At 53.3% G+C, this 12170-nt stretch overlaps 1 protein-coding gene across 6 annotated transcripts in view; it reads left to right on the forward strand.

The window, feature by feature from the left end:
- Positions 1 to 12170, forward strand: part of RALGAPB (Ral GTPase activating protein non-catalytic subunit beta) — a 2501232-nt gene that overhangs the window by 1166050 nt on the left and 1323012 nt on the right. The window lies entirely within an intron of this gene.

A 12170-nucleotide genomic window follows, 5' to 3' on the forward strand; every position in this document is an offset into this window, starting at 1 on the left:
AGAACGCGGTACCCAATCACATTGGACAACACATTCCTCTTTGTCGCCTCTCTAATAGATAGTCAATGTATACTGGCCGAACAGCCATCCAAACTAATTCCAGCCTTTACCCCTGTCAAACTCAAGCATTTTCAAACTACCCCCTCCCCCCTCCACCCCTACTTAATCCTTGCTCATGCTATTCCTCCCAGAAGACTACGGTCTGGTGACCCAAGGCAAGGGGTACAATACACCTCTGACAAGGAATCGGTGCTTGGTAACATTTACTGTGGTGTTTAGGTGCAGCATAAAAGCTCAGTAACTGACATAACATGCTGCCTTCTTCATTACATATACCTTGGGGGATCAGGGGGGCGGGGCGATCTACTAACACCGGTCGGTTTGCTGCATGGTTCGCCACCACAATGCCACGACACTGAACCATCATGCTTGGCTATGGGAAGGTTGAGGTACAATGATTGGGAGCTACGTGAGGGGGTTCTTGATGCGATGCTCTCTGCGAGACGCTCATCCATGAGGGGCAATCTATGCTTGTTGCTGGCGCAAGTTCACAAGTTGGTGCTGGTACAGAGAGCTTGACATGTTGTGCTTTGGAGTTTCTTCCCTTTGGCTGAGGCTTGTCTTAATATCAGTACGGTAAAGGGCAGCCTAGCAGTACTCTTTGAGCAAGGGTCCCATGTCACTATTCCGATGTTTTTCCAGTTTATCTAGGGCTTTGCCAATGCTTACCCTTTTAAGCCCATTGGTACCTCTTGATCTCATTTTGTTCCTGACATTTCTAATGGTGGCCCCGTTTTAGCCTATTCACGCTTGTCGGCGACATCTTCAGTTTTAAGTGGCCTTTTTCATAGCGGTTACTTTGCCACAGTGGGTCTCTGAATTATAGACCCTTTTTCACCTCCCTTTCTGTAATTCGCCAAAGAAAGGTCCCCCTTCTGGTAAGACCTTCGTTAACAGTATGTCATCTGCAGGGGTTTGCTATCTTGAGCTTTTTTGATTTTTGTTTTGCTAAATACTGATTTTTCTCTCTCAAAGTATGCTCTGTTTAACATATACCACTTTCAAATGCTTCTTGCTTCAAGGTATAATGCATATATGCGTACTGGATGGACCTGACTGGCACACCATAGTTTGCAACATAGCATCGGCCGAGTAACATGTGCTTGCCTAAAACAGCCTACTGGAATCAAAATGAATGCTACCATCAACGGGCTGCCTTTGAAAGTGCTGGCTTTCATGTTCAAAATGCCTTTAACTGCATATCTGCATTAATCTGGTGGTAGTACTTTGGTTAAATATAAAGTTATATCTGGTTAAATTAGTGTCATATGAGGAAATACATTTAAAATTGCCAGAATAGTCAGATGCCATTTTTATTATACACTTGGTTTACACTTTGAATTGCAGTTGTGGAGCCCTCTCTTTATTGCCCTGGGAGTTGCACTCAAAACAGATGGTGTCTAGCCCAATAAGGCCTCTGTTCTCTGCTGGAAAGTTGTCCAGGAGAACAAAACATACTTCTTCAATGGTTTTAGTGGGAGCCGGGAGCGTCTGAGGGGGAAATGCCACGTAGCGGGAAGTCACATCAGGAAGATAATTAATGGAGTCCTTTTGATCTGAGGCAGGCTGGGAAAAAGGGGTGCGAGAAGGAAAGGTGCTGGAGGGGACCTCCATACTGTAGAAGTGGCCAGCCTTCACGAATATGCCAGGCCCCACTTCTTGTTGAGAGCCCCTAAGTTCCTACAGACAGGACACTCTGGGAGAGGACCTCAAGGATTGGCTCTTTTTATAAGGCTTGCAATTGACTATGTAGGGGGCTTATGCCCCACCTTCATTTAATACCCTTGGAATTGTGGTTAATCTAGTGGTCACCACTCCCTCTCTGGGGAAATTCTCTTCCCATATGGCCAAAGAAAGGCAGCCGCTACCTGATCCTGGCCTTGGGGGTGGCTGTCTGAGGGAGGACCATATGGTGGGGGAGACAACCATCATGGGAGAGAAGGAGACAAACTGGCAGGAACCTGGTATCCCCCTTTCCACTCAGGCTATGACACTCACTCTTTAAATCCCCCAACCTGTATTGCATACTGCAACATAAAACCTGTTCCCCCACTCAGTATGGACTATGGGGCTTTTTTCCCTTCTCCTTATGAAAAAACTAAAGATCGCAGGATGGTTTATAGTCACTCCACCGACAGCCAAAGCATCTAATGCCATACCATCTAAACAAAAAGCATCTAAAAAAAAAAAGATGGTTTGGCTGTCAATGCTTTGGTTGTCAATGCAATGTACGGATATCCGCAGGAGTAATGCAGAGCACTGAACTTGAAACGCCCTCTAGCCGTTGGAAGTATCCCAATAGGTGAAGGTACATTCCAATGTTTGGAACTGCAAAACAGATGGAGATCGAGGGGAAGCAGATCCACTTTACACTATGTGGGTCGGGGTACGAAACAGTTGACAGCCGGAGCAGATCAGATGTTGTCAGCACCATCGCAAGAAGCTGTAAGGAAGGTATAGCGCCTGAGAGCCTTCAGCAGGAGAGGCTGTCAGAAGGAGGCCACAGTGAAGTGGGTACCGAAGATGTCAGGACTGCAGGTGATCTTAACTGGCGCAGAGGCAGCACCAACTCCTGCCTCCCCGTTGCGTCTTGGCACCTGGGACCTGTATCTACCACAGGCTACCGCAACCCGCCTGGGAAAGAGGGTTAGGGTCAGTTGTTTGGATGGGTAGGGAGATTCAGGATAACTGGTAAGAGGATCAGGGAGAGGTTATGGATGGGTAGGGGGAGTTAGGGTAACATGCTCCTCGGCTCCTGCTGGTGGTCTTCTACTGTGCGTGGTGCACCCACTCCGCCCACTCACTCACTGCATACCTCATTCACACTACCAGTGATCGATGATAGGGTTTCAGGAAGCCTTTGTATTGGAGCTTCTAACCACGCTTGCTTTGGGTGCCAACCTATGCTCTGAGCGTGGAATACAGAGCTTTTACCTGGAGCTCTAACCATTGAGGGAGTGCTCTGCTGTGAACTTACTACCCCTGCATTGCATCTTGCAGGATACCGATTCCTCAATTGCTGCTGATCACACTCAGCATGTGTACATGAACATAAACCCAATCGTAAAGAAACAATGAAAAGCACTTAGCTGCGTGTCTTCCCAACATTCCCAAGAGACGGTCTAAGAAGTCCTGAATGTTTGTGCGCTCCGCTGGAAAACACCAGACGAGCAATGAGAGGGAGCAACGGAGCGTAATACAGTCACACAACTCGTTTACCAAGAAGCGGTCGCTCGATAGCAATCTCGGCGACCGCTCGACTCGGGGTTGTTTCACCCAGAGCTCATAACATAGTAACCTCAGAGTTATATTAAAGTCATGCGGATTTGTCTCTCCCCTCGGCTCCTGACACGGGCACACTGTGGTCTCTGCCGCGTATTCAAACATGTACCCTGGACTGCTGTCAGTGTTATTAATTTGTACGTTCTCCACGTTGTAATAGAAAGCTCTCTTATCTGTCAGCCAGCGCGGGACATGTGGAATGATCAGGCGGGTTCTCGCCCGCGTAGGCATGCCTTGTCTGAGCCCTGGAATATGCGTCCATCCCCTCAGAGTGTCAGAATAGCAAGCAGGATCTCGCGGGCACGGCCCGTGCATGCCTTTGGGCGTGGTCCTTTCCTTGCTGGCAGGCCTGTGGAGCACACGGCCTGATGGGTGGGGCAAACAGCTCGCTGGCAAATGACGTTCCAGTATGTTTCTCTATCCCTGAGGGTTCTGCCTGAAATAGGGATGGAGAAGCCTTCTGGAGTAACGTGTTGTGGGCTTGTTCACTAGTTTCATGACATGAATCCGATTTCACTATAGCCCCACAGTTAATAGCATGCTTATGTATGGATTTGACAGCATTTACATGGCGTACAACACAGGTAGCATGCCCAGTCCTGACAGAAGAGCTGGCAGGCCGCCATCAGCAAGCCAAGGCTCCCCGGCGAAGGACGCGAGGACTGCAGAGAACGCTGAAGCCGACAAAAGAAAAAAGTGAGCCCAAGCAAGGGAAGTGGGACACCGTGTCACTTCATAGCATAGACCGCGCAGCACACAGAAGCAGTGTGGCCGTGAACCCAAGCAAGGGAATGGGAACGCTGAAAGTATAAAGAAGGGAAACCAGTGATGAGGGGTTTGAATACGCTAAGGATAATTGAACTTCTCCAGCATGGGATCTGTTAGGGATTCACATGCTCATGAATATTCCCCGTCGTCAGGCTGGGAATCCTCGGTAAACAAAAAATCAGTTTAATTTTAATTTCTGAACTGCCTTTCTCCTAACAACCCATCACTATGCTCTGGGCCATGCTGCCCCCAGTCAATGACTGCCCTCTACCTAAGCCCCTCCTCTGGTAGCCATCTTCAGATTTTTATCGCACGTTCAAGTGTTTGGAGTGCTCGTTTAGCTCTCGCTTTTTGGAAGAGTTTACTCTATTTTTCAGTCCATCGAGCCTTGTGCTCCATCGATCAACCTTCCGATTAACGGGGACCAGTTTTTCGGATTCTTCAGCGCCCCTCAAGGGCAGATTTCATCTAGTTTCTTCGTGGAGGCTTCCAGAAGATTCTGCAGGCCGGCGCCGCATGGACCATATCAGAGGAGAAGAAGTATTCAACCCCCCCTTTCAAGCGTTGCTCTGACTGCGGCTTACGGAATGTATTCTCGGACGACAAAAATTCCCAGTGTCTTTACTGCCTGTACACGACGCACAAGGAGGAAGATTGTGCTTTTTGCCAGGAGATGATGGCTTGCACGCTGAAGGGTCGGCATAGGCAGCTGAAAGAGTGGCTACAGGCCAAGGCCCCTGCTCTGGGTGGGTCCCAGGAGCATGCCTCTCTTCCGGTTCCAAGAAAGCTGAGCAGGCTATAAGACCTTTGAGGGCCCTCCTCCCGTGGGGGGTCCAACAGAAGGCTAAGCACAGCGAATCCACTGCCACCGGGAGCACCATTCAGGTGGGCTCCTTGGCGGCCACGGCGCATCCAACGTCTCCAGCAACTTCAGTCAACGCTTGGGATTTTCATCCAAAAGGAAGTCGGACCATCCGGGCAAACTCAAGGATAAGCCCAAGACCGACCTGCCAGAGAAGGCCAAGGGGCACCGGGGCGCTGACCCTCTCCATAAGGATAGTCCAAGCAGGACAAGGCATCCGGGACGACCAAGGCCAAGCCGGGCAAGGGACCGGTCCTGACCGTGAAGGCCCAGGTACACCTGATGAAGGCCCAGCCTTCCATCCAGGGGGTGGTGGTGTCCCTTTGCGAAGGCTGCTGAGGCGGATCTGCAGGGCGCACCCCTGAAGGCAAGAGTGTCCATCCCGGCCAGAAGGGAGTATTCTTTCCAGCCCATAGAGAAGACGATGCCAGTCATCTCCCCGAGACCGTCCCCTCTGGACGCAAAGGAGGAGGGGGAGGCACGGAGGTCCTCCAGGGCACGGATATCTCCTCAGAGGAGGAGCTCATCTACCTTCAAACCATCCAGGAGGAGGAGAATGTCAGGGAACACGCCCTACGACAAGGGCGCCGACAAAGGCGACGACAATGAGGATACCGTTGAGGAAGGCGACAGAGAGCCGCTGGGCGACGAAGGGGCTGGGCCCCCTGCCTGTGCACCAGCTTTCTATTCCACCTCTGCCTCAGCTGCCACCTCTGCCGCCGCCTAGAGACCTCTCTGTGGACATTCTCTCTTCAGATGCATACTCTGGTCTCCAAGATACAGACGAGGGTGCCTATTGCGCCGGCAGTACATCCCGTGACGGCTGACCCTTTGGCGATGGGGAACTGCCGGCCAAGAAGAGGAAGACGCACCCTCTGCCTCCTTGCCACCCCTCGCCTCCCTCCACCCTCGCAAGCCCCTCTGAGGGATGAGACGGAAACCCGACACATCGACGTTGACGGGCTCGGACGATGACTGCGGGATGAGGGAACCTCCCGTCGCCGCCTCCCAGATACTCCCCGCCGGACAAGATAGGCTTGTTTCACGCAATGATCTCCAGAGCTTCAGAGTTCTTCAAGCTCTCTCCAGAGCGCCGCGAGGCAAAGAGAAAGAACATCCTCTCGTTCCCACTCCTGGATGACATTTGGGACGAAGGCTTGTCTCTCATGAAGAACCCTTCTTAGTCCCCGGCGAAGAGGGATTACCGTGAGAAGTAGTACAGGGTGCCGGGCTCTGCCCCCAAGTGCTTGCAGGCCCAACCGTCTCCGGACTCAGTGGTATTGGCAGCGGCCAAGAAGAAATAGTCGGTTGCTTCTTCCTCAGCAGCGTCTACCCTTCCGGACAGCGAGGGGAAGAAGTTAGATGCCATGATGCGACAGGTAATCTATTCTGTGGCCACTACCATCAAAGCCGCCCTCGAAATCATAGCGTGCCTCGACAGAGAGCTGTGGTTCAAGATCGCCCCCATCCTGGACTTGCTCCCCGACGACAAGACGTCAGAGGCATTGGAAATTCTGCAGAAAGACGAGGTGGCGTCCACGATGGCCACAGACATCGCTGACGCGGGGTACCGCCAGATGGGCAACAGCGTTTGTCTTCGTCGTCGTGGCTGGCTCAAGGCCACCAACTTTCGTCAGGATGTTCAGACAAGGGTTTCGGACATGCCCTTTGTCAGAGACAATCTCTTCGGGAAGTCTGTAGATGAGTCTCTACAGGCCATCAAAATGGACATGGAGACGGCACGTGCCTTGGGCACTCTTCAACAGCGATGGCTGTCCTTTCGGCCCTCAGGAGGCAAGTCCCAAGGATCTTACAAAGGTTTCGGCAGGGCTCCTCTTCTTACCACCAACCCTCCCGCTCCTCAGCCCAGGAAACCAACACGGGCCATTCCAAGGCTTTCGGAGGAGGATGTCGCCGTCACCAGGGACCCCAAGGCGGCCCTTCGACATCCAAGCAGGATTGAACCGGCTGTGATGTCGGGCCCCCACCCATGCACCCAGTGGGAGGCCAGCTGGCGAACTTCGTCAGCGTGTGGAAGACCATCTCCACTGACCGTTGGGTGCTGGACGCTCTCACCCACGGACACACGCTGGAATTTCAACAGAAGTGTCCCCGAATACCACCGTGGCCCGGGAGGAAAACCACAACACTCAGCTACTGCCGGAGGTGCGGGCCATGCTAAAGAAAGGACCGATAGAGCTTGTGCCAACGCGGCTCCAGAGGTACTTCCTTGTGAAAAAGAAGACTGGGGGCTGGAGAACCATCCTCGACCTCTGACGACTAAACAAATACATAAAGTTCCAAAAGTTCTGAATGGTCACTCTTCAGCACGTGCTTGGACAGCTGGAAGAGGGAGACTTTCTGTCATCGCTGGACTTGGAGAATGCGTACTTCCACATCCCAATTCACAAGGGACACCCCAGGTTTTTGCGCTTTGTTGTTCAGGGGAAGCATTACCAATTTAAGGCCCTTCCCTTCGGATTGATGTCGGTGCCAAGGGTTTTCACCAAGTGCCTGGCGACGGCGCATCTGCAACTACAAGGGATCCACGTCTACCCTTACTTGGACGACTGGCCCATTCGTGCCAGCTCAAAGAACATCGCTGTCGACCACACAGCGAGGACCGTCTGCCTACTGATGGATCTGGGGTTCTCAGTGAACTATGCAAAGTCCTGATTGGCTCCATCGCAGGATGCGCTGTTTCTGGGACCCCGGCTCAACACAGTGTCATGCCTGGCATCGCCGTCGGAGGAGAGAGTGGCAGCCATCCTGGGCAAGGTGCAACGGCGGCTTGCTCTGAAAATCGCCACGGTGAGGACCATCAAGTCTCTGCTCTGCATGATGTTGTCATGCATTTATCTCAACCGACTCTGCAGGCTACGGATGCGGCCCCTGCAGGAGTTCCTCAACGCCCGTTGGATTCAAGTGTCCGAAAGCTTCCAGGACAAGATTGCGCTCGATGAGGGATTCCGTCGGGCGATCGGATGGTGGGGCGTGCACTCTCATCGTACAGGGGGCCCGGATTTCCAGGCCCTCCACATCAGGAGACTAACGACGGACGCCTCCCTGGAGGGATGGGGAGCCCACACCGGAAGTCTTCACGCCAGAGACTTCTAGCTGCCGGAGGAGAAGACCTTGCACATCAATGTTCTGGAGCTACAGGTGGTGTTTTGGGCTCTCAAATCGTTCCTGCCGTCCCTCAAGGGCAAGGTGGTGCGGGTCTTTACAGACAATACCACCACAATGTTCTACACTCCAAAACAGGGGGGCACCAGATCCCCAGCGCTCTCCAAAGAGGCGCAGGATTTATGGCACTGGGCCATCACCCAGGGGATGTTTCTTATCTAGTTTCATCTGGCAGGAGTAAAGAAACACGGTTGCCGACTCCCTGAGCAGGGAGCTTCACTCTTGCCACAAGTGGCAACTTCGGCAGGACCTACTGGAGAACCTGTTCCTCAAATGGGGCAATCCCCAGATCGACTTTTTTGCGACGGCGACAAACACCAAGTGCTGGAGGTTTGCCAGCAGGTTACCCCAGCAGGGGAGCATGGGGGACGCATTGTCATTCCCTTGGGAAGGACTCTTTCTGTATGCGTTCCCTCCGTTCCCAATGTTGTCTCGAGTCATCCGTCAACTCAAACAGTGCCAGTGCCGAATGATCCTCGTCGCACCGTCGTGGCCGAGGCAGAACTGGTACCCGGACCTTCTCAGCATGTCAACGTGCCCACCAGTCAAGCTGCCAGTGGTCGCTGATCTTTTCGCCAGGGAAGGGGGCACCATTCTTCACCAGGATCCAAGGTCTCTGAAGGCCTGTTCCTGCAGTGCTAAAATTCGGTGGCTATGATCTCCCGGCGGACTGCAGGGAAGTTCTCGACCAAGGCTAGAGCATCGTCTACTATGAAGTGCTACAGACTCAAGTGGAAGAGTGTTGCTATTTGGTGTTGTTCCCAGAAGATCGACCCACTGAGGGTCAAGGCTCCTCAGGTGTTTCTATTTTTGCTGCCGTTGGCCAAATCGGGGCTGGCCCATGCCTCCATCAAGGTTCATCTGGCAGTTATCTCCTGCTATACCATATCCCCAGGACGACCATCCTTGTGGTTGCACCGATTGGTCAAGGAATTAGTCAAGGGACTATTCTGCGCGTTCCCGCCAGTGAAGGCTCCGGCCCTGACGTGGGAGCTCAATGTGTGGTGCTTACTAGGCTCATAGGACCTCTGTTCGAGCCTATGCATTCTGCGCCGATCAAGTTTTTGTCATGGAAAACTGCTTTTCTCATGGCCATCAACCCCTCCGAGTTCACATGTCTCCAGTGGGGGGCGGGCTTGCTCTCCATGCACAGTTCTGGTGCCAGAATTCTGAGTACCCCTGGATCCTCTCTGTAGTATCCACTGGGTACCGCCTACCCATCCCAGCCTCTCCTCCCTCTTCCCCTCCACTCCCACAGGTTGGGACAGCAACTCTTTTGGCGGTGATCTGGTTGCTCGTTGAGAGCCAGGCAGTGGAGGAAGTCCCAGCCTCCCAGCGAGGCCTTCTACTCCAGGATTTTCACCATTCAGAAAAAAAACAGGCGGGCCTGAGAGTTGTGCTGGACCTTTCCACCCTCAACCTCTCCCTACCTCTACAAAAATTCAAGATGGTTACGCCAGCTTTAATAGCGGAGACATTGTGCAGGGGAGACTGGATGTGCTACCTGGATCTGAAGGACCTGTACTTACACGTCCCGAATTTGGCAGCCTCATTCTTTTCTACGATTCAGGATCATGGGCTACCATTTCCAATACAAGGTGCTTCCATTTGGCCTCCACTCGGCCCCAGGGGTCTTTACCAGGCTGATGAATGCAGTGGCTGCCCTCCTCAGGGCTCAGGGCCACCACATCTATCCATACCTCGACGACTGGCTCGTCAGAGCTTCATCTCTGGAAGCGGTGCACCGCACCTCTCATGCCGTCATGAACACACTGCATGATCTGGGCTTTTCGTTCAATCTCAAGAAGACGCAGCTGCATCCTACGCAGACTTTCTTGGGGCTCATCTGGGACACCGGCTACGAGAGAGTTTTTCCTCAAGATCATGGCCATCAAGAGGGCCACTGCACACTTCCTCAGTAGAGAAGTGACATTGGCCTGGTGGTACCAACACCTACTGGGTCTCATGGCAGCGGTCCTATTGGTCTTCACCCACACGAGGCTCAGGATGAGGAGAATACAGCTGCACTTCGCTGTATCATGGAACCAGGAACAGGGCTCTCAGGTGGAGATGATCATCATTCCTCCTTCTCTTCACCCGGACCTCACATGGTGGTCCAGGGACTGCAACCTACGGACGGGCAAGCCCTTCCAGCAACCTACCCCGCAGGTCACCATCACTGCGGACTCCTCTCTCGAGGGATTAGGGGCCACCCTGGACAAACATTGCGTCCATGGAACCTGGACCCTGCAAGAGTACCACATCAATTGGCTGGAACTGAAGACTATCTGGCTAGCACTCAGGGCCTTCCTTCCGGTTATCGTGGGCAAGGTCGTCCTCTTTCAGACAGACAACTCGATCAGCATGTTCTATGTCAACAAGCAGGTAGGAGGTACAAGGTCCCCTTCACTGTGCAGACTGGCAGTCAGCATGCGGGAATGGGCACTGGAGAACAACCTCCAACCTGGAGGCGGCCAGGCTCAGCAGACTCGGAGCGGACAATTACGGGTGTCAGCTAAACTTCCTCGTACTTCAAGAGATCTTCAGCAGGTGGAACTTTTTGCCTCCTGGTACAGCAGGAAGTGCCACCAGTTCGCCTCCTGGCAGGGGCAGGGCACCGGCTCGCTGGGCGATGCATTTCCGATTCAGTGGAACGGCATGGTAGCATACGCCTTGCCGCCCACACAGCTGATACACAGGGTGATATGCAAGATCAAGGAGTCTCACCAACTTGTCATTCTGATAGCTCATTGGTGGCCATGGGCATGGTTCTCGGAGCTGCTCAACCTCACGTTGAAACCTCCCATTTGCCTTCTGACAGGCCCAGCACATCTTCTGGTGCAGCAGGGGGCAGGGTCATTCACTCCGCACCACAGAAACTAAATGAAAAGGTGAGTGGACTAATTATTGAAACAACATAAATTGGGAAAAACAAAGTGCTATCTAGCTCTGAAGGAAGAACACCCTGACCCTAACGGGGGTGCCAAACCGGACGTTGTTGCCTTGGCCAACAAGGGATGGCTCAAGCCGCACTCGGCCCAACTAGTCAATCGGCGCTTCAATGCCAAGTATAGACAGATGGAGGGGATCCACTCTTGCTGTCACCACACCCTCAACCACACTCTTCGGTGATCGCTGCAGCATCACTTTACTCTAAGCCTCAGTCGTCCTCGGCCACCTCGTCCTCAGCACTGCTAGGCAAGGAGAAGATCTTGAAGGCGTATGGGTAGAAGCTGTACTCCGTCTCGCTGCACCTGCGTCAATCCAATGCAGATGCCATTCTGGCAGCCGCTAACCGCAGGCTTTGGCAGGAAATAGCTAACTTCCTTCCAGAGCTTCCGGTGCAGAGCCAGGCACACTTCAAAGCGGGTCTAGTAGAAGCTGGTAGCGCAGGACATCATGGAGTCCACTGTGGCCCACATCGATACCTCTGGCCCGGCCATCTGCATTGCCACAGACATGAGGATGGCCTGGCTTCGGGCTGCTAAATTTAAACCTAATGTCCAGGAATGCATATTGGACCTTCCGTTCGAGGGTAGCAACCTCTTGCACTCTACCACCGACGAGGAATTAGATAAAAAAAGAACAGCTCACTGGCCACCAGGGGGCGCACGGATGTGGAACTCCTCCGTGTGAGCTCCTGTCTCAAGGTCCCAAGAAGTGGTTTGAGCCCCCACTTTTGCCCCCCCTGGGTGTAACAACCAGTGCACAGCAGCATGACGCAGCCCCCCACCTGCTGAGCGAAATTTCGCCGGAAAACGGATAGACCTTCCCTGAGAAAAGTCAGCCGTTCTGTGCCTCCTCCCCACCACGGCGCACGCGGGAAAGAGGAGAAGAGCAGTGCCCGACGGAGCATCGAGAGGCCCAGCGCAGGATTGTACGCAGCGGGCCGCGCACCAGCACAGCCGGCTCAAGATCCCCCGTTCGCCTTCCCACAGCCCCGGACGAGCAAAAGATCACAACAGATGAGTGGCGAAGCGGAGGCGAGCCTCCGCAGCCCGTCGAGCCCAGG

The sequence above is a fragment of the Ambystoma mexicanum genome, chromosome 3p, assembly GCF_040938575.1.
Source record: "Ambystoma mexicanum isolate Mex_15411 chromosome 3p, UKY_AmexF1_1, whole genome shotgun sequence".
Taxonomy (NCBI): domain Eukaryota; kingdom Metazoa; phylum Chordata; class Amphibia; order Caudata; family Ambystomatidae; genus Ambystoma; species Ambystoma mexicanum.